General features: G+C 47.2%; 1 pseudogene; it reads right to left on the reverse strand.

The window, feature by feature from the left end:
• Positions 1–1,857: 1,857 nt before the first annotated feature.
• Positions 1,858–21,858, reverse strand: LOC124023925 (annotated as a pseudogene).
• Positions 21,859–23,755: the final 1,897 nt, after the last annotated feature.

Raw genomic sequence — 23,755 nt, forward strand, 5'->3', positions numbered from 1 at the left:
TTACTCCGCCCAAAATCTGTCCACGAAAATAAGCCCAACTTTGAAAAAAACGACTTCATATTGGAGTTGTGCCTGTTTTCCAGAGATAGATAGAAGACTCAGATAGAGGACTCATCGTGGGTATAACCCGTTTTAGCATGGACATTGCCATTGAGGGCTTCCACCACTTAAAGTAGTCAACTGGGTGGGGGTTCCTATGAGTTGGGAGCAATCAGCCAATGAAGAAGTGTAAATGACTACTTTAAAATGGAGATAGCCTCAATGGTGCTGCACATGCTGTCACAGATCCTATAATCAAATCACATTTTATTTGTCACATATTTCGTAAACAGCAGGTGTAACAGTGAAATGCTTCCTTATGGGCCCTTCCAAACAATGTAGAGAGAAAAATAATATAAAATAATGACATGAGGAATAAATATACAACGAGTAACGATAACTTGGTTATATACACAGGGTCGTGACATGGAAAAACCAGCTAACAAAGAGACTCCTCCCCCTCTCATCTTACCCGGGGCTGCCATCCGGTCGTGACGATGGAAAAACCAGTTAGATGTATATCATCCATGTCCTTGTTCAGCCACGACTCAGAAAACCAAACAATATTACAAGGTGTTGAAAGCGTTCCACAGGGATGCTGGCCCATGTTGACTCCAATGTTGGGTCCAAGTTGTCGGGTGGTAGGGTTGTAGGGTGGTGGACCATTCTTGATACACACAGGAAACTGTTGAGCGTGAAAAACCCAGCAGCGTTGCAGTTCTTGACACCCTCTGGATGGAATACATGTGAAATCCATGTCTCAATTGTCTCAAGGCTTAAAAATCCTCCTTTAACCAGGTCTCCTCCCCTTCATCTACACTGATTGAAGTGGATTTAACAAGTGACATCATCTTTCACCTGGATTCACCTGGTCAGCCTATGTCATGGACAGAGCAGGTGTTCTTAAATGTTTTGCATACTCAGTGCTTTCTCTATCATTATCTATGGTCAGGTAGAAAAAAAAAGGTTTGTCTTGATTGGCTCCTCTTGGGGAAAGGGAGGTCGGGTAACGCCCCTAGTTTAAATCTATGCAGTAGTAGCAGAGATACAGTATATAATGAGTTGTTGTCCCGGAGGCGGGAAGGCAGGTGACAAGCTATCTATCGATCTGCTTACTAAACCTATAGAAACACAGTGAATAACGCTGTGCTCTCCGTGGACAGACGTTGACCTGAGTAAACCCTCTGGCTCCGCCTCTTCCTCTCTAGTAGCTCTGCTGTGTTGTTATTCACGGAGGACTCAAACCAGTGGGCGGTGGTCACAGAGGGCGGTGGTCACAGAGGGCGGAGGTCCCAGTGGGCGGAGACAGACAAGGAAACGCTATTCATTTACAGTAGTAATAGCTGGCAAAACATTGACCTCTCCTTGACCTCTCCTTGACCTCTCCTTGATCTCTCCTTGACCTCTCCTTGATCTCTCCTTGACCTCTCCTTGACCTCTCCTTGATCTCTCCTTGATCTCTCCTTGACCTCTCCTTGATCTCTCCTTGATCTCTCCTTGACCTCTCCTTGAGCGACCCTCAAGCACCTGCAGCAGCCTTTTGCTTCCACATGTTACTTTGTATTTTGTATATTTATATTTACATTGAACTTTGTACCTTTATAACAGTTCTGGAGTGTAGATTCACTGTAGCCATACTGCCATAAACACAATACCTTGTTGAGGTGTAGCACTCAGCCAGGGATGGACGTTATGATGTATATAATAATATGTCTTAATACAATATTAGAAATATACACCAAAACGTACCACTCGGGTGTGAGTTCATTTATCACATAAGAACCACGGTACAATATGAAAACTCAGTCCACCAGAATCTGTAGAAAGCATGTTTATTTTACTTTAAAAAATATTGATTCATTGATTGAAACCCAGCACAAAGCAACATGATTTATTGTAAAACATCTTGAAGCTGCAGAAGTGTCTACTGTTCCAGTTGAAAATGAATACACATGATAACACATCTATCTGTGTAAAATACTGGGTAACTTGACAGTGATGTGACTCTGGGTTGGGGTCAATTCCATTTCAATTCCAGTCAATTCAGAAAGTACACTGAAATTCCAATTCTCTTCAATGCTTTTCAATGAGGAATAAAAAAAAATGAAATTGGAATTTGGTTTACTTTCCGAATTGACTGGAATTGAAATGGAATTGACCCCAACCCTGGTGTGACTAACTGCTTAATGTAGATGTTAATAACAACTGGTAGTGGTGAGTCCCATGGTCATCTGGAGTAATGCTGACCGCACAGATGGCAAGACACAGCCTATGGCTCTAGCATCCTCCATGAACTCAGTGCTGCCGGGAAAACAGAGAGAAGAAGAAAAACCGGTGAATAAATGTCATGTCAACAGAGTAGAACAGCCTGAGTTTTACCCATAAGGCTCTGCTCAACAGTAGTGCACTATGCTGTGTAATGATATGGGGGGAAAGGTTAGTGTTGGAACAAAGGCAAACACACTCTCCAGGATATACTTCCACACTCCGCCCCCTGGGGGCAGCACCAACAGGGTCTAGGTGCTGAGCTAAGCCTTGATAAGCACATCAGGTGCAGCCAATGAAGGTGATTGGCAGTCTGGGAGAGAGAGAGGAGGACAGAAGCCTCTCAGTCGGTTTTTATTTGTTTTTGTTGTGTTAGAAAACCTCTTTAGTTGGGCATATATATTTGTGGTGTGGTTTCTGTACACATTTACTTCACAGTTGGCACTATGTATTGGGGCAGGTAGCGTTCTCCTGGAATCCGCCAAACCCAGATTCATCCGTCGAACTGCCAAATGGTGAAGCGTGAATCATCAGTCCAGAGAACGTGTTTCCACTGCTCCAGAGACCAATGGCTGCAAGCTTTACACCACTCCAGCTGACACTTGGCATTACGCACAGTGATCTTAGGCTTGTGTGCGGCTGCTCAGCCATGGAAACCCATCTCTTCACCATGGAAACCCATCTCTTCACCATGGAAACCCATCTCTTCACCATGGAAACCCATCTCTTCACCATGGAAACCCATCTCGTGACCATGGAAACCCATCTCTTCACCATGGAAACCCATCTCGTGACCATGGAAACCCATCTCTTCACCATGGAAACCCATCTCGTGAAGCTCCCGACGAACAGCTCTTGTGTTGACGTTGCTTCCAGAGGTAGTTTGGAACTCGGTAGGGAGTGTTGCAACCGGGGACAGACGATTTTTACACACTACGTGTTTCAACACTCAGTGGTCCCGTTCTGTGAGCTTGTGTGGCCTACCACTTCACAGCTGAGCCGTTGTTGCTCCTAGACATTTCCACTTCACAATAACAGCACTTACAGTTGATCGGAGAAGCTCTAGCAGGTCAGAAATTTGACAAACTGACTTGTTGAAAAGGTGGCATCCTATTACGATGCCACGTTGAAAGTCACTGAGCTCTTCAGTAAGCCCATTCTACTGCCAATGTTTGTCTATGGAGATTGCATGGCGGTGTGCTCAATTATATACACCTGTCAGCAACAGGTGTGGCTGAAATAGCCAAATCTACTCATTTGACGGGGTGTCCACATCCTTTTGTATATGTGGTGTATGTAGGCAGTACCTTGAAGTCCCAGAGGACCATAGCTCCGTCCAGACCCACACTGCTGTACTTGTCCACGTGGGTCTTAGTTCCTGACACGATACACAGCTGACTGGAGGGAGACACAGGAGCAGAGAGATTCAGTATACTCTACAAGCATTTCGCTACATCCGCAATAACATCTGCTAAACACGTGTATGTGACACACACAACACACACACTCCCTCTCTCCTCACGTGATGCTGTTCTGGTGCAGGCAGCCCAGCTCGTTGCTCTCGTCGTCATCAGTAGCCTTCTTATCCAGATTGCGGAAGTGTTGCATGGCGGACATGCTGCCCCTAGAGGTCTGCTTGGGGATGTCCAGCTTCTTAACAAACTTCAGAGTGCCTGGGCCCTTATAGGAGAACTGAAACGGACAGCAGTCATGGCCCTGAAACAGAGGGTTTAGACATTAGGTATGCAAGGTATGTATGATAGGAACATAGAGGGTTTAGACATTAGGTATGTATGATAGGAACATAGAGGGTTTAGACATTAGGTATGCAGGGTATTTATGATAGGAACATAGAGGGTTTAGACATTAGGTATGTATGATAGGAACATAGAGGGTTTAGACATTAGGTATGCAGGGTATGTATGATAGGAGCATAGAAGGTTTAGACATTAGGTATGCAAGGTATGTATGATAGGAACATAGAGGGTTTAGACATTAGGTATGCAGGGTATGTATGATAGGAACATAGAAGGTTTAGGCATTAGGAACATAGAACATAGGAACATAGTATGCAGGGTATATATGATAGGAACATAGAAGGTTTAGGCATTAGGAACATAGAACATAGGACCATAGTATGCAGGGTATGTATGATATTGAGTCCCAAATGGAACCCTATTGCCTTTATATAATGCACTGCTTTTGACCAGGACCGATAGGAGCAAACTGTAGGATACCAGGCCACAAGGGATCCTGTAAAGCCTATATATAGGGGACAGTGTTCCATCTGGGGCAGTGTATCACTGAACTCAATGAACTCCCACAGGTGGAAGTGGTTCGGTGAACTGGGCTCACAAGTTGAGTAACCTTGCTATGGTTCTGGTCGGTCACAAATGAAGAGAGTGATGAGAGGTGTGTTTTCTTACCGCGGCAACCATCTCTGTGGGGCTCACATAGAGCACGCTCACTAGAGGGAGACGGTCCGTTGTCAGCTGAGTCACCCTGTCAATCGACACGAGGTCAGAGATCAAGAGTCATGGGGTCAATGACATGTTCCTCTCTTTGTGTGAATCTCTAAATGAAAGATTCCTCTCATCCCTTTCTCCTAGCCTCTTTCCTCAGAACATCAGAAGGAGACAAGGTTCCTTTTCAAGGATCTCCTCCAAGGCTCTAATGGCTTCCCTTTTCCATTTTCAGGAGAGGAGGCGAGAGGACGACAGTAGTGGAGGAAAAGACTGAGAAGCATCCTTTCTGTCAGTGATAGCTACTCACTCTTTCCCCCTTCACTCTTTCCCCCTTCACTCTTTCTCTCCTTCACTCTTTCCCCTTTCACTCTTCCCTCCTTCACTCTTTCTCCCCTTCCCCCTTCACTCTTTCTCCCCTTCACTCTTTCACCTCTTCCCCCTTCACTCTTTCTCCCCTTCACTCTTTCACCTCTTCCCCCTTCACTCTTTCTCCCCTTCACTCTTTCACCCCTTCCCCCTTCACTCTTTCCCCCTTCACTCTTTCACCCCTTCCTTCTTTCCCCTTTCACTCTTTCCCCTTCACTCTTTCTCCCCTTCCCCCTTCACTCTTTCTCCCTTCACTCTTTCACCTCTTCCCCTTCACTCTTTCTCCCCTTCACTCTTTCACCCCTTCCCCTTCACTCTTTCACCTCTTCCCCCTTCACTCTTTCTCCCCTTCACTCTTTCTCCCCTTCCCCCTTCACTCTTTCTCCCCTTCACTCTTTCTCCCCTTCCCCTTCACTCTTTCACCTCTTCCCCCTTCACTCTTTCTCCCCTTCACTCTTTCACCTCTTCCCCTTCACTCTTTCTCCCCTTCCTTTCACTTCCCCCTTTCACCCTCTTCCCCCTTCACTCTTTCTCCCCTTCACTCTTTCTCCCCTTCCCCCTTCACTCTTTCTCCCCTTCACTCTTTCTCCCCTCCCCCTTCACTCTTTCACCTCTTCCCCCTTCACTCTTTCTCCCCTTCACTCTTTCTCCCCTTCCCCCTTCACTCTTTCTCCCCTTCACTCTTTCACCTCTTCCCCCTTCACTTCACTTTCTCCCCTTCACTCTTTCACCTCTTCCCCCTTCACTCTTTCCCCCTTCACTCTTTCCCCCCCTTCACTCTTTCCTTCACTCCCTTCCTTCTTTCCCACTTCACTCTTTCCCCCTTCACTCTTTCACCCCTTCCCCCTTCACTCTTTCCCCCTTCACTCTTTCCCCCTTCACTCTTTCCCCTTCACTCTTTCTCCCCTTCACTCTTCCCCCTTCACTCTTTCACCTCTTCCCCCTTCACTCTTTCCCCCTTCACTCTTTCACCCTTCCTTCTTTTCCACTTCGCTCTTTCCCCCTTCACTCTTTCCCCTTCACTCTTTCCCCTTCACTCTTTCACCCCTTCACTCTTCCCCCCTTCACTCTTTCCCCCTTCACTCTTTCCCCTTCACTGTTTCACCCCTTCACTCTTTCCCCTTCACTCTTTCCCCCTTCACTCTTTCCCCCTTCACTCTTTCCCCCTTCACTCTTTCCCCTTCACTCTTTACTCTTTCACCCCTTCACTGTTTCCCCATTCACTCTTTCACCCCTTCACTCTTTCACCCCTTCACTGGTTCCCCTTCACCCTTTCTCCCTTCACTCTTTCACCCCTTCACCCTTTCCCCCTTCACTCTTTCCCCCTTCACTCACTCTTTCCCCCTTCACTCTTTCACCCCTTCACTCTTTCCCCTTTCACCCTTTCCCCCTTCACTCTTTCACACATTCACTGTTTCCCCCTTCACTCTTTCCCCCTTCACTCTTTCACCCCTTCACTCTTTCCCCTTCACTCTCTCACTCACTCTTTCACCCCTTCACTCTTTCACCCTTTCACCTTTCCCCCTTCACTCTTCCCCCTTCACTCTTTCACCCCTTCACTCTTTCACCCCTTCACTCTTTCCCCCTTCACTCTTTCACCCCTTCACTCTTTCACCCCTTCACTCTTTCACCCTTCACTCTTTCCCCCTTCACTCTTTCACTCTTTCCCCTTCACTCTTTCCCCCTTCACTCTTTCCCCCTTCACTCTTTCCCCCTTCACTCACTCACTCTTTCACCCCTTCACTCTTTCACCCTTTCACCCTTTCCCCCTTCACTCTTTCACTCTTCACTCTTTCCCCCTTCACTCTTTCACTTTCCCTCTTTCACCCTTCACCCTTTCACCCTTCGCTCTTTCACCCTTCCCCCTTCACTTTCACTCTTCACTCTTTCCCCCTTCACTCTTTCACACCTTCCCCCCTTCACTCTTTCACCCCTTCACTCTTTCCCCCTTCACTCTTTCACCACCTTCACCCTTTCACTCTTTCCCCCTTCACTCTTTCCCCCTTCACTCTTTCACCCCTCCCCCTTCACTCTTTCACCCCTTCACTCTTTCACTTTTCACTGTTTCCCCCTTCACTCTTTCCCCCTTCGCTCTTTCCCCCTTCGCTCTTTCCCCCTTCACTCTTTCCACCCTTCACTCTTTCCACCCTTCACTCTTTCACCCCTTCACTCTTTCACTCACTCTTTCCCCTGGGTGGCGTCTTCCACACTGATGCTGCTGTTGTGAGCGACCCCCCCCTTCAGGGGTCTCCGCTGGGGGAGAAGGAGACACTGTGTACCCAACCTCCACAGTCCTTGGTCTCCAGCAGCATCTCCCCAAATGGCATCTTAGCCCCCAAGCTGTCGGGCCTGGCTTGTCCTCCCTTGATGTAGGCAGAGAAGATCCTGCATGAAGAGTATTTGGGAATTGTCATGTTTGTATCACTATGAGTCGATCCGGCTTGCACAGCGTTACTTTAATACCTGATTATTTTGTATCCCAAAGAGAGAGTATTTTTAAATGTTGTTACAGTATAAACAGACTGTATATACATTGGTATAAAACCATTAAACCACCATATTATGACTCACACCTAGAAAAAAGGGTTCCGAAAGGGTTCTTCCCTGTAGCAGAACCATTTTTGGTTCCACTTGACAACTTTTGGGATCCATGTAGAATTTTCTGTGAAAAGGGATCTACATGGAACCCTAAAGGCTTTTCCAAACGGTTCTCCTATGGGGACAGTTAAAGAGTTATCCTATGGGGACAGTTAAAGAGTTCTCCTATGGGGACAGTTAAAGAGTTATCCTATGGGGACAGTTAAACGGTTCTCCTATGGGGACAGTTAAAGAGTTATCCTATGGGGACAGTTAAACGGTTCTCCTATGGGGACAGTTAAAGATTTCTCCTATGGGGACAGTTAAACGGTTCTCCTATGGGGACAGTTAAAGAGTTATCCTATGGGGACAGTTAAAGAGTTCTCCTATGGGGACAGTTAAAGAGTTATCCTATGGGGACAGTTAAACGGTTCTCCTATGGGGACAGTTAAAGAGTTCTCCTATGGGGACAGTTAAAGAGTTATCCTATGGGGACAGTTAAAGAGTTCTCCTATGGGGACAGTTAAAGAGTTCTCCTATGGGGACAGTTAAACGGTTCTCCTATGGGGACAGTTAAAGAGTTATCCTATGGGGACAGTTAAAGAGTTCTCCTATGGGGACAGTTAAAGAGTTCTCCTATGGGGACAGTTAAACGGTTCTCCTATGGGGACAGTTAAAGAGTTCTCCTATGGGGACAGTTAAAGAGTTCTCCTATGGGGACAGTTAAAGAGTTCTCCTATGGGGACAGTTAAACGGTTCTCCTATGGGGACAGTTAAAGAGTTATCCTATGGGGACAGTTAAAGAGTTCTCCTATGGGGACAGTTAAAGAGTTCTCCTATGGGGACAGTTAAACGGTTCTCCTATGGGGACAGTTAAAGAGTTCTCCTATGGGGACAGTTAAAGAGTTCTCCTATGGGGACAGTTAAAGAGTTATCCTATGGGGACAGTTAAACGGTTCTCCTATGGGGACAGTTAAAGAGTTCTCCTATGGGGACAGTTAAACGGTTCTCCTATGGGGACAGTTAAAGAGTTCTCCTATGGGGACAGTTAAACGGTTCTCCTATGGGGACAGTTAAAGAGTTCTCCTATGGGGACAGTTAAAGAGTTCTCCTATGGGGACAGTTAAAGAGTTCTCCTATGGGGACAGTTAAACGGTTCTCCTATGGGGACAGTTAAAGAGTTATCCTATGGGGACAGTTAAAGAGTTCTCCTATGGGGACAGTTAAAGAGTTCTCCTATGGGGACAGTTAAACGGTTCTCCTATGGGGACAGTTAAACGGTTCTCCTATGGGGACAGTTAAACGGTTCTCCTATGGGGACAGTTAAACGGTTCTCCTATGGGGACAGTTAAAGAGTTATCCTATGGGGACAGTTAAACGGTTCTCCTATGGGGACAGTTAAACGGTTCTCCTATGGGGACAGTTAAAGAGTTCTCCTATGGGGACAGTTAAAGAGTTCTCCTATGGGGACAGTTAAACGGTTCTCCTATGGGGACAGTTAAAGAGTTCTCCTATGGGGACAGTTAAAGAGTTCTCCTATGGGGACAGTTAAAGAGTTCTCCTATGGGGACAGTTAAAGAGTTCTCCTATGGGGACAGTTAAACGGTTCTCCTATGGGGACAGCCCGAATCACCCTTTTAGGTTCTAGATAGCACCTTTTTCTTTCTAAGATTGCATGGTAACAGAAACCTGTTGTGAGAAAACACAAAACAATGACAAAATTGTTTGCGAAATGACATCAGATTCAATTCAACGGTGGTGCAGGGTTTATCAAGCAGAAGTGCTGTACAGATGTAATTACATTGTCATAGTTTTGTAACAGCTCCTTGACCAAGCATTAGAAAATAAATAATCTGACCCGATAATTACCTAGCTAAAGGTTGAATAAATAAGAATCAGCAAAGCAATAGCATCAACAGCATTACAGACAGTTACTATCTGTTGGTTCTGACCTGCAGTGGAACCTTAGAGACAGTTACTATCTGTTGGTTCTGACCTGCAGTGGAACCTTAGAGACAGTTACTATCTGTTGGTTCTGACCTGCAGTGGAAGCCTTAGAGACAGTTACTATCTGTTGGTTCTAACCTGCAGTGGAAGCCTTACAGACAGTTACTGTTGGTTCTGACCTGCAGTGGAAGCCTTAGAGACAGTTACTATCTGTTGGTTCTGACCTGCAGTGGAAGCCTTAGAGACAGTTACTATCTGTTGGTTCTGACCTGCAGTGGAACCTTAGAGACAGTTACTGTTGGTTCTAACCTGCAGTGGAAGCCTTAGAGACAGTTACTATCTGTTGGTTCTAACCTGCAGTGGAAGCCTTACAGACAGTTACTGTTGGTTCTAACCTGCAGTGGAAGCCTTAGAGACAGTTACTATCTGTTGGTTCTAACCTGCAGTGGAAGCCTTAGAGACAGTTACTATCTGTTGGTTCTAATCTGCAGTGGAAGCCTTAGAGACAGTTACTATCTGTTGGTTCTGACCTGCAGTGGAGGCCTTAGAGACAGTTACTATCTGTTGGTTCTGACCTGCAGTGGAAGCCTTAGAGACAGTTACTATCTGTTGGTTCTGACCTGCAGTGGAAGCCTTACAAATCAAATCAAATCAAATCAAACCAAATCAAATTTATTTATATAGCCCTTCGTACATCAGCTGATATCTCAAAGTGCTGTACAGAAACCCAGCCTAAAACCCCAAACAGCAAACAATGCAGGTGTAAAAGCACGGTGGCTAGGAAAAACTCCCTAGAAAGGCCAAAACCTAGGAAGAAACCTAGAGAGGAACCGGGCTATGTGGGGTGGCCAGTCCTCTTCTGGCTGTGCCGGGTAGAGATTATAACAGAACATGACCAAGATGTTCAAATGTTCATAAATGACCAGCATGGTCAAATAATAATAAGGCAGAACAGTTGAAACTGGAGCAGCAGCACAGTCAGATGGACTGGGGACACGGTCCTAGGGCTCAGGTTCTGTTGGTTCTGACCTGCAGTGGAAGCCTTAGAGACAGTTACTGTTGGTTCTGACCTGCAGTGGAAGCCTTAGAGACAGTTACTATCTGTTGGTTCTAACCTGCAGTGGAAGCCTTAGAGACAGTTACTGTTGGTTCTGACCTGCAGTGGAAGCCTTAGAGACAGTTACTGTTGGTTCTGACCTGCAGTGGAAGCCTTAGAGACAGTTACTATCTGTTGGTTCTAACCTGCAGTGGAAGCCTTAGAGACAGTTACTGTTGGTTCTGACCTGCAGTGGAAGCCTTAGAGACAGTTACTGTTGGTTCTGACCTGCAGTGGAAGCCTTAGAGACAGTTACTGTTGGTTCTAACCTGCAGTGGAACCTTAGAGACAGTTACTGTTGGTTCTAATCTGCAGTGGAAGCCTTAGAGACAGTTACTATCTGTTGGTTCTGACCTGCAGTGGAAGCCTTAGAGACAGTTACTATCTGTTGGTTCTAACCTGCAGTGGAAGCCTTAGAGACAGTTACTATCTGTTGGTTCTAACCTGCAGTGGAAGCCTTAGAGACAGTTACTATCTGTTGGTTCTGACCTGCAGTGGAAGTCAGAGGATCCTGCAGCCAACAGGATGTTGTTGGGGTGCCAGTCCAGACACATCACCGTGGACCGGATGCTCTTCTTTATGTGCTTACTGAGCCACCTGCAGGGGCCAGAGGTCACAGAGGTCTCAAAGGTCAAAGGTTGCAATAGATTCATACTGGAAAAATCTCAAGACACTACTGAGCCATAACAGGGTCAGAGGGGAAGGGAAAGGTCACAGTAGATTCTTGCTGGGAATATCTCAAATGGTGCCTCACTTCCAGCCTATAGTGTACTACTGTAGTAACAGTCACAATAACAGTATTAGTAAGAGGTTACAGTGAGAGTGAGTGAGTGAGTGAGTGAGTGAGTGAGTGAGTGAGTGAGTGAGTGAGTGAGTGAGTGAGTGAGTGAGTGAGTGAGTGAGTGACCGACCGTCCGACTGACTGAACGTGTTCCGTGTCTCTCACCAGTCGTTCTCCTTCTCGAAGTAGCAGACAGAGATGAGGCGAGCTCCGCTACCCAGGGCAAACTTATTCTCCAGAGGGGACCACTTGACAAAAGTAGCAGCCCGGTTGATCCTCACCAACACCAGAGTGGGCTTCCACACCTTGTCCTTCAGGGTCCACACGTACGCATTACGGTCCGATGCACACGTCACAATGCGGTTCGAATCCGGAGCCCAGTCGATGCCTGGAAGGTTTTTAGGAGATGGAGACAATGAAGAGAATGATGCAGTTGGAATCCCATAATGCCTTGTGATGCAACATGTTCAGACTAGCACCGTGTGTGTGTGTGTGTGTGTGTGTGTGTGTGTGTGTGTGTGTGTGTGTGTGTGTGTGTGTGTGTGTGTGTGTGTGTGTGTGTGTGTGTGTGTGTGTGTGTGTGTGTGTGTGTGTGTGTGTGTGTGTGTGTGTGTGTGTGTGTGTGTGTTCAGTGGGTACCTGTGATTCGTCCACTGTGCTCAGTCAGCTCGTGGATCTTGGCCCACTCGTTCCCCTTCTTCTCATAGATGATCACCACACTGCTGTTGGGGCTGACAGCAATCTCTGGAGATAGACATCATTACGTCACTACAATATCTTGATTAACAACAACTAATACACAGCAATATCTGGAGAGAGGTTAGACATCTTTACATCACTACAATATCTTGATTAACAACAACTAATACACAGCAATATCTGGAGAGAGGAGAGACATCTTTACATCACTACAATATCTTGATTAACAACAACTAATACACAGCAATATCTGGAGAGAGGAGAGGCATCTCTGTATCTCTACATCATCTTGATTAACATGTAACGACTGTGTAATGGATAGAAACATGCTGATTGCTGATTGACAGTTGTACACACACACACACACACACGCAAGTGCACACACACACACACACGCAAGTGCACACACACACACACACACACACACACACACACACACACACACACACACACACACACACACACACACACACACACACACACACACACACACACACACACACACACAGAGACACACACACACACACACACACACACACACACACACACACACACACACACACACACACACACACACACACACACACACACACACACACACACACACACACACACACGCAAGCGCACACAGACACACACAACATTGCATATTATGTGGAGGAGAGATGTCTATAATGCATTGACGCATCATATCGGACACGTACAGAAACACACAGTACATTGTATATGTTTACACAGCTAATTCTCCAGTAATGTAATGTAATGGTGAACCAACACTGACAGTGTTCAGATCAACACTGGGCCAGTGTGTATAAGTGTCCACGCTTTTCAGTGTTAAAGGAAATTAGCACTTTTAGTGTTATGCAACACCTCACATTTAACACCAGGAAGTGTATATAGTTTTCACCAATGGTGTTTGCAATGACACCTCATAGTATTTTTTTTAAACAATTACACTAATTAGGCCTAGGGTAGTAGGGTAGGTAACTTTCCCCAAACTCCCATTTTTTAACCCTGTTGAAGGATTTCAGATTTTTTTTTTATTTCCTCCCATTTCCAGGAATCTTCCAACTGCGATTTCAGGAAAATCTGGAAATTATGGCAAGATTTTTGACCAGAATTTAGCAACCCTTACCTGCACGTCATATCAGAACCCAAACAGAATAACTGCCTGGGTTAGCGGTGTTGCAAGGAGAGTCTTTAACATTTACAAAGGGAACAACCTTTTAACTAACGGGTACAAATCTAATTAACTGATTTGATTCGTTTTGAAAAATGTTTTGTTTGTTTGTTTGTTATTTGTCTTTGAGTAGCATAATATGAATCAATCAATCAGTGTACAAGCAAAAACAAAAGTATCAAAAAAACAATCATTAAGAAAAAATCTACCTGTAGTAGAGCATGCTGGGAAATATGATAATAATGGCCGTGGTTTTGATGGGAACGTTATACTCTCCACAGAGTAAAACCAGAGAGGAAGAGGCAAAGCGAGAGATTTCACTCTCACCCAAATCTGTCCACGTGGGAATACAGCGTTATTCAATGAGTTTCTGTGGGCTTAATGAGCAGACTGATAAGCAGACTTCCTGCCTTCCCACCTTTGGGACAATGGCTCCTATTGTTAGCCTCTAGTCATTGTATAAGGATCTCTGGTAAAAACTGACACAATCACACTCACAGTCAACACTGGTTATTAACTGGGGTTGTCTACACTAATAGAGGTAATTTAACACCTGAACACTAGAAATATTACACTGAAAAACAGCTACATTACATTACCCTCTTTCCACTGGGATTCTCTGCCTCTAACCCTATTACAGTGGCTGTGTCATGTTTGTCATTTATTATCATGTCTTGTCCCTGTGCTCCCCATTCTGTTCGTTTCCCTCTGCTGGTCTTATTGGGTTCTTTCCCTCTTTCTATCCCTCTCTCTCCCCCTCCCCCTCTCACTCTCTCGCTCTCTCTTCTCTCTATCGTTCCGTTCCTGCTCCCAGCTGTTCCTATTCCCCTAATCATCATTTAGTCTTCCCACACCTGTTCCCGATCCTTTCCCCTGATTAGAGTCCCTATTTATTCCTTTGTGTTCCGTTCCTGTCCCGTCGGTTCCTTGTTTAGTATTCACCATGCTGTGATTGCGTATCGCCCTGTCCTGTCGTGTTTTTGCTGTGATTGTGTATCGCCCTGTCCTGTCGTGTTTTTTGCCTTCATCAGATGCTGCGTGTGAGCAGGTGTCTCTGTCAACTACGGCCTGCGCCTACCCGAAGCGACCTGCAGTCTGTGGCCGCTTCTCTTGTTATTTCCCTCTACAGACTAGAGGATTTCTGTTATTCCCTGTTTGGACTTGAATAAACTCTGTTTCTGTTAAGTCGCTTTTGGGTCCTCTATCACCGGCATGACAGAAGGAACCGACCAAGGAATGGACCCAGCGACTTCAGACGCTCGTTACACTGCCGTCGAGATCCAAGGAGCCATGCTCGGCAGACACGAGCAGGAATTGTCTGCTGCTCGCCATGCCGTGGAGAACCTGGCCGCTCAGGTTTCCGACCTCTCTGGACAGTTCCAGAGTCTACGTCTCGTGCCACCTGTTACTTCCTGGCCTGCCGAGCCTCCAGAACCTAGGGTTAATAACCCACCTTGCTACTCCGGGCAGCCCACTGAGTGCCGCTCCTTTCTCACGCAGTGTGAGATTGTGTTCTCTCTCCAACCCAACACATACTCTAGAGAGAGAGCTCGGGTTGCTTACGTCATTTCACTCCTTACTGGCCGGGCTCGAGAATGGGGCACAGCTATCTGGGAGGCAAGGGCTGATTGCTCTAACAAGTTCCAGAACTTTAAAGAGGAGATGATTCGGGTTTTTTGACCGTTCAGTTTTTGGTAGGGAGGCTTCTAGGGCCCTGGCTTCCTTATGCCAAGGTGAACGGTCCATAACGGATTATTCTATTGAGTTTCGCACTCTTGCTGCCTCTAGTGAGTGGAACGAGCCGGCGCTGCTCGCTCGTTTTCTGGAGGGACTCCACGCAGTGGTTAAGGATGAGATTCTCTCCCGGGAGGTTCCTTCAGATGTGGACTCTTTGATTGCTCTCGCCATCCACATAGAACGACGGGTAGATCTTCGTCACCGGGCTCGTGGAAGAGAGCTCGCATCAACGGTGTTTCCCTGCTCCGCATCGCAACCATCTCCCTCCTCTGGCTTTGAGACTGAGCCCATGCAGCTGGGAGGGATTCGCATCTCGACTAAGGAGAGGGAACGGAGGATCACCAACCGCCTGTGCCTCTATTGCGGAGTTGCTGGACATTTTGTTAATTCATGTCCAGTAAGAGGCCAGAGCCCATCAGTAAGCGGAGGGCTACTGGTGAGCGCTACTACTCAGGTCTCTTCATCTAGATCTTGTACTACTATGTCGGTCCATCTACGCTGGACCGGTTCGGGTGCTACATGCAGTGCCTTGATTGACTCTGGGGCTGAGGGTTGTTTCATGGACGAAGCATGGGTTCGGAAACATAACATTCCTTTCAGACCGTTAGACAAGCCTACGCCCATGTTTGCCTTAGATGGTAGTCATCTTCCCAGTATCAAATTTGAGACACTACCTTTAACTCTCACAGTATCTGGTAACCACAGTGAGACTATTTCTTTTTGATTTTCCGTTCACCGTTTACACCTGTTGTTTTGGGTCATCCCTGGCTAGTATGTCATAATCCTTCTATTAATTGGTCTAGTAATTCTTTCCTATCCTGGAACGTTTCTTGTCATGTGAAGTGTTTAATGTCTGCCATCCCTCCCGTTTCTTCTGTCCCTACTTCTCAGGAGGAACCTGGCGATTTGACAGGAGTGCCGGAGGAATATCATGATCTGCGCACGGTCTTCAGTCGGTCCCGAGCCAACTCCCTTCCTCCTCACCGGTCGTATGATTGTAGTATTGATCTCCTTCCGGGGACCACTCCTCCTCGAGGTAGACTATACTCTCTGTCGGCTCCCGAACGTAAGGCTCTCGAGGATTATTTGTCTGTGTCTCTTGACGCCGGTACCATAGTGCCTTCTTCTTCTCCGGCCGGGGCGGGGTTCTTTTTTGTTAAGAAGAAGGACGGTACTCTGCGCCCCTGCGTGGATTATCGAGGGCTGAATGACATAACGGTTAAGAATCGTTATCCGCTTCCCCTTATGTCATCAGCCTTCGAGATTCTGCAGGGAGCCAGGTGCTTTACTAAGTTGGACCTTCGTAACGCTTACCATCTCGTGCGCATCAGAGAGGGGGACGAGTGGAAAACGGCGTTTAACACTCCGTTAGGGCATTTTGAGTACCGGGTTCTGCCGTTCGGTCTCGCCAATGCGCCAGCTGTTTTTCAGGCATTAGTTAATGATGTTCTGAGAGACATGCTGAACATCTTTGTTTTTGTCTATCTTGACGATATCCTGATTTTTTTCTCCGTCACTCGAGATTCATGTTCAGCACGTTCGACGTGTTCTACAGCGCCTTTTAGAGAATTGTCTCTACGTAAAGGCTGAGAAGTGCTCTTTTCATGTCTCCTCCGTTACTTTTCTCGGTTCCGTTATTTCCGCTGAAGGCATTCAGATGGATTCCGCTAAGGTCCAAGCTGTCAGTGATTGGCCCGTTCCAAGGTCACGTGTCGAGTTGCAGCGCTTTTTAGGTTTCGCTAATTTCTATCGGCGTTTCATTCGTAATTTCGGTCAAGTTGCTGCTCCTCTCACAGCTCTTACTTCTGTCAAGACGTGTTTTAAGTGGTCCGGTTCCGCCCAGGGAGCTTTTGATCTTCTAAAAGAACGTTTTACGTCCGCTCCTATCCTCGTTACTCCTGACGTCACTAGACAATTCATTGTCGAGGTTGACGCTTCAGAGGTAGGCGTGGGAGCCATTCTATCCCAGCGCTTCCAGTCTGACGATAAGGTTCATCCTTGCGCTTATTTTTCTCATCGCCTGTCGCCATCTGAGCGCAACTATGATGTGGGTAACCGTGAACTGCTCGCCATCCGCTTAGCCCTAGGCGAATGGCGACAGTGGTTGGAGGGGGCGACCGTTCCTTTTGTCGTTTGGACAGACCATAAGAACCTTGAGTACATCCGTTCTGCCAAACGACTTAATGCCCGTCAAGCTCGTTGGGCGTTGTTTTTCGCTCGTTTCGAGTTTGTGATTTCTTACCGTCCGGGTAGCAAGAACACCAAGCCTGATGCCTTATCCCGTCTGTTTAGTTCTTCTGTGGCTTCTACTGATCCCGAGGGGATTCTTCCTTATGGGCGTGTTGTCGGGTTAACAGTCTGGGGAATTGAAAGACAGGTTAAGCAAGCACTCACGCACACTGCGTCGCCGCGCGCTTGTCCTAGTAACCTCCTTTTCGTTCCTGTTTCCACTCGTCTGGCTGTTCTTCAGTGGGCTCACTCTGCCAAGTTAGCTGGTCATCCCGGTGTTCGAGGCACTCTTGCGTCTATTCGCCAGCGCTTTTGGTGGCCGACTCAGGAGCGTGACACGCGCCGTTTCGTGGCTGCTTGTTCGGACTGCGCGCAGACTAAGTCGGGTAACTCTCCTCCTGCCGGTCGTCTCAGACCGCTCCCCATTCCTTCTCGACCATGGTCTCACATCGCCTTAGGCTTCACTACCGGTCTGCCTTTGTCTGCGGGGAAGACTGTGAGAGCCGCCAATAAACGCAGGATTAAGAGTCCAAGGTATTGTTGCGGCCAGAGAGTGTGGCTTTCCACTCGCAACCTTCCTCTTACGACAGCTTCTCGTAAGTTGACTCCGCGGTTCATTGGTCCGTTCCGTGTCTCCCAGGTCGTCAATCCTGTCGCTGTGCGACTGCTTCTTCCGCGACATCTTCGTCGCGTCCATCCTGTCTTCCATGTCTCCTGTGTTAAGCCCTTTCTTCGCACCCCGTTCGTCTTCCCTCCCCCCCCTCCCGTCCTTGTCGAGAGCGCACCTATTTACAAGGTACATAAGATCATGGACATGCGTTCTCGGGGACGGGGTCACCAATACTTAGTGGATTGGGAGGGTTACGGTCCTGAGGAGAGGAGTTGGGTTCCGTCTCGGGACGTGCTGGACCGTTCACTCATCGATGATTTCCTCCGTTGCCGCCAGGATTCCTCCTCGAGTGCGCCAGGAGGCGCTCGGTGAGTGGGGGTACTGTCATGTTTGTCATTTATTATCATGTCTTGTCCCTGTGCTCCCCATTCTGTTCGTTTCCCTCTGCTGGTCTTATTGGGTTCTTTCCCTCTTTCTATCCCTCTCTCTCCCCCCCCCCTCTCACTCTCTCGCTCTCTCTTCTCTCTATCGTTCCGTTCCTGCTCCCAGCTGTTCCTATTCCCCTAATCATCATTTAGTCTTCCCACACGTGTTCCCGATCCTTTCCCCTGATTAGAGTCCCTATTTATTCCTTTGTGTTCCGTTCCTGTCCCGTCGGTTCCTTGTTTAGTATTCACCATGCTGTGATTGCGTATCGCCCTGTCCTGTCGTGTTTTTGCTGTGATTGTGTATCGCCCTGTCCTGTCGTGTTTTTTGCCTTCATCAGATGCTGCGTGTGAGCAGGTGTCTCTGTCAACTACGGCCTGCGCCTACCCGAAGCGACCTGCAGTCTGTGGCCGCTTCTCTTGTTATTTCCCTCTACAGACTAGAGGATTTCTGTTATTCCCTGTTTGGACTTGAATAAACTCTGTTTCTGTTAAGTCGCTTTTGGGTCCTCTATCACCGGCATGACAGGCTGAGTCACTGGCTTATTGGGGCTCTCTCATACCGTCCCTGGGAGGGGTGCGTCACCTGAGTGGGTTGAGTCCCCCCCCCCCCCCTTGGGTTGTGTCGTGGTGGAGATCTATGTGGGCTATACTTAGCCTTGTCTCAGGATGGTAAGTTGGTGGTTGAAGATATCCCTCTAGTGGTGTGGGGGCTGTGCTTTGGCAAAGTGGGTGGGGTTATATCCTTCCTGTTTGGCCCTGTCCGGGGGTGTCCTCGGATGGGGCCACAGTGTCTCCTGACCCCTCCTGTCTCAGCCTCCAGTATTTATGCTGCAGTAGGTTATGTGTCGGGGGGCTAGGGTCAGTTTGTTATATCTGGAGTACCTCTCCTGTCCTATTCGGTGTCCTGTGTGAATTTAAGTGTGCTCTCTCTAATTCTCTCTTTCTCTCTTTCTTTCTCTCTCTCGGAGGACCTGAGCCCTAGGACCATGCCTCAGGACTAACTGACATGATGACTCCTTGCTGTCCCCAGTCCACTTGGCCGTGCTGCTGCTCCAGTTTCAACTGTTCTGCCTTATTATTATTGGACCATGCTGGTCATTTATGAACATTTGAACATCTTTACCATGTTCTGTTATAATCTCCACCCGGCACAGCCAGAAGAGGACTGGCCACCCCACATAGCCTGGTTCCTCTCTAGGTTTCTTCCAAGGTTTTGGCCTTTCTAGGGAATTTTTCCTAGCCACCGTGCTTCTACACCTGCATTGCTTGCTGTTTGGGGTTTTAGGCTGGGTTTCTGTACAGCACTTTGAGATATCAGCTGATGTACGAAGGGCTATATAAATAAATTTGATTTGATTTGATTAGGTAACACTGGCCAATTTACTGTGTAGCAATGGCATTTTGTTAACCTTGTCCTCAGGCTCTATTGTTACTGCATATAGACGTTGGAGAGAGGGAGATCCGGCTTGGGACCAGATTAGCATGTTTACCTACAAATTTTTCTCTACGTCAAAGATAACTTGTTTAATGTAGAGATACTGTAGATAAATCACAATGTTCATGTTCCATCTTTGTACTTTAACAGAATACTAAAAGGGTAGAGTTAGACGAGTAAAGGAGACGAAGAAGAAGAGTGAAGTCAGATGTGTCCCAAATGGCACCCTATTCCCTACATAATGCTCTTTGGGTCCTGGTACAAAGTAGTGCACTATATAGGGAATAGGGTACCATTTGGGCCCACACTACAGTATGGAGCTCCTTACATCTCTGCTAACATTTCCTCTGTTGATAATCACATTCCCCAGATCTTCAGACATTTTTAATGGACAGCAATTAGAGGAGGAAGAGGAAGTGCATCTGCAGACAGCAAACAACACGAGGGGTTTGCGTCTCAACGGGCTCCCTATTCGCTACATAGTGCACTACGTATGACTAGAACCCTATGGGCCCTGGTCAAAAGGTAGTGCACTGTATAGGGAATTTGGGACGCTTCCGAGGAGCCAGCAGGCCAGCTAATGGAGGAATAGACCGGGAGAAAGAGAGGTGTGCGTGCGTGCGTGCGTGCGTGTGTGTGTTGAAATGCGGGCAGACTGGTTTAAGTATTACTGCAGGACTACTTACGTGTCCTGTCCTTATTCCAGGCATGACAGGACAGAGGCTCCAACCCAAAGCTGTACAGAGACATGCTTCAACAAGGGGTCCACAGGGTTCTGGAATGTGGCTGGGAACGGAATGTCTTCTTCTTGTCAGGGATTGGTTGGAACTCTACTGTAGTAAAACCAGGAAGGGAGGGTTAAAAGTGAGAAAGATTGGGTTAGATAAAGTTAGATTGTAGGCCGAGGCTATACTCTAGGAGGCAAAGTTGCCCCCAAGCAACTCAACCCCAAGTGTATTTCAGAAACTGGTTGAATGTCTGAATTGTTTTGCCCGTAAATATTAAGGTAAATTAGGTAAATATTAAGGTAAATTAGGTAAATATTAAGGTAAATTAGGTAAATATTAAGTTGAGCGTTGACTTTTGTTGAGTTGAGCAAGGAAACTAACTGTGGACGTTGGTCGTCAGTGTTGGCACATACTTTGTAAACACAAAATGGCTACATTTCATCTTTACATGGTTGTTGTTGCCTGCTAGCTGTGTTGACATAGTGGGAAAAACCATTTCATTCAGATACAGTCAACCCTACAGTTTATATATGTTTTGTATAGGTAGAGATTTGTATCTTCTTTCCACTTGGTGAGAGACACTCAGAAGACCAGAAGGACTTTCTGATTGATCCTATATGCACAACAACATTAGACTGGTTCCATTGCAGACCCTTAATGTCCTGCTCTATGCCTCTCATACTGTCACTCCTACATTCTTGATGCCCTTGATACGTGGCATTACAAGACCTTTCTGCAATGCCTCCCGGTCCCAGTATCTGACAAGGAACTGAACTGAGAGTGCTTTCTTATCACACTTAATTAGCATAGAGATCAAACACACACAGACACAGATACACACACAGACACAGATACAGACACAGACACAGATACACACACAGACACAGATACACACACAGACACAGATACAGACACAGACACAGATACACACACAGACACAGATACACACAAAGTGATACACACACAGACACAGATACAGACACAGATACACACACAGACACAGATACAGACACAGACACACACTCAAACAGGAAAGACCACGCCATAGAAAACCATAAGAAACCCCAAATGCAACTAAGAAACAAGGGAATGTCAACCAAAACCAGTCTCTCCCTCCTACCTCTCCTTCCTCCAGTGGACAGGAACGATAAGATGATGTGTGTGTGGTTGTAGCAGGGTTGTATTCGCGGACTCTGGGCAGTCTACACGAACGAAGCAGTGCAGCGCAGGACTGGAGAGGACACAAGAAGAGGAAGTAGAGCGAGATTGAGAGACACACAGAGAGAGAAGGAGGAGTGACGAGGGTGTGTCTGCGTATTCAGCTATTGCGCAAGCACCTGGGACAAAGGTTGGTGGAGGATGAAGATAACATGCAGACTGTCAGGTGACTTTCCCTCAAAAGTACACCTGTAGTAGTCAGGTGACCTCCCTCAACAGTACACCTGTAGTAGTCAGGTGACCTCCCTCAACAATACACCTGTAGTAGTCAGGTGACCTCCCTCAACAGTACACCTGTAGTAGTCAGGTTGCTCCCTCAACAGTACACCTGTAGTAGTCAGGTGACCTCCCTCAACAGTACACCTGTAGTAGTCAGGTGACCTCCCTCAACAGTACACCTGTAGTAGTCAGGTTGCTCCCTCAACAGTACACCTGTAGTAGTCAGGTTGCTCCCTCAACAGTACACCTGTAGTAGTCAGGTGACCTCCCTCAACAGTACACCTGTAGTAGTCAGGTGACCTCCCTCAACAGTACACCTGTAGTAGTCAGGTGACCTCCCTCAACAGTACACCTGTAGTAGTCAGGTGACCTCCCTCAACAGTACACCTGTAGTAGTCAGGTTGCTCCCTCAACAGTACACCTGTAGTAGTCAGGTTGCTCCTCAACAGTACACCTGTAGTAGTCAGGTTGCTCCCTCAACAGTACACCTGTAGTAGTCAGGTGATCTCCCTCAACAGTACACCTGTAGTAGTCAGGTGACCTCCCTCAACAATACACCTGTAGTAGTCAGGTGATCTCCCTCAACAATACACCTGTAGTAGTCAGTAACAATACACCTGTAGTAGTCAGGTGACCTCCCTCAACAATCAGGTCAGGTGACCTCCCTCAACAGTACACCTGTAGTAGTCAGGTTGCTCCCTCAACAGTACACCTGTAGTAGTCAGGTTGCTCCCTCAACAGTACACCTGTAGTAGTCAGGTGACCTCCCTCAACAGTACACCTGTAGTAGCTCTCCCTCAACAGTACACCTGTAGTAGTCAGGTTGCTCCCTCAACAGTACACCTGTAGTAGTCAGGTGACCTCCCTCAACAGTACACCTGTAGTAGTCAGGTGACCTCCCTCAACAGTACACCTGTAGTAGTCAGGTTGCTCCCTCAACAGTACACCTGTAGTAGTCAGGTTGCTCCCTCAACAGTACACCTGTAGTAGTCAGGTTGCTCCTCAACAGTACACCTGTAGTAGTCAGGTGACAACAGGTAGTAGTCAGGTGACCTCCCTCAACAGTACACCTGTAGTAGTCAGGTGACCTCCCTCAACAGTACACCTGTAGTAGTCAGGTGACCTCCCTCAACAGTACACCTGTAGTAGTCAGGTTGCTCCCTCAACAGTACACCTGTAGTAGTCAGGTTGCTCCCTCAACAGTACACCTGTAGTAGTCAGGTTGCTCCCTCAACAGTACACCTGTAGTAGTCAGGTGATCTCCCTCAACAGTACACCTGTAGTAGTCAGGTGACCTCCCTCAACAATACACCTGTAGTAGTCAGGTGATCTCCCTCAACAATACACCTGTAGTAGTCAGGTGATCTCCCTCAACAATACACCTGTAGTAGTCAGGTGACCTCCCTCAACAATACACCTGTAGTAGTCAGGTGACCTCCCTCAACAATACACCTGCAGTAGTCAGGTTGCTCCCTCAACAGTACACCTGTAGTAGTCAGGTGATCTCCCTCAACAGTACACCTGTAGTAGTCAGGTGATCTCCCTCAACAGTACACCTGTAGTAGTCAGGTTGCTCCCTCAACAGTACACCTGTAGTAGTCAGGTGACCTCCTCAACAGTACACCTGTAGTAGTCAGGTGACCTCCCTCAACAGTACACCTGTAGTAGTCAGGTTGCTCCCTCAACAGTACACCTGTAGTAGTCAGGTTGCTCCCTCAACAGTACACCTGTAGTAG

The sequence above is a fragment of the Oncorhynchus gorbuscha genome, unplaced genomic scaffold (genome assembly GCF_021184085.1).
Source record: "Oncorhynchus gorbuscha isolate QuinsamMale2020 ecotype Even-year unplaced genomic scaffold, OgorEven_v1.0 Un_scaffold_1724, whole genome shotgun sequence".
Lineage (NCBI taxonomy): Eukaryota > Metazoa > Chordata > Actinopteri > Salmoniformes > Salmonidae > Oncorhynchus > Oncorhynchus gorbuscha.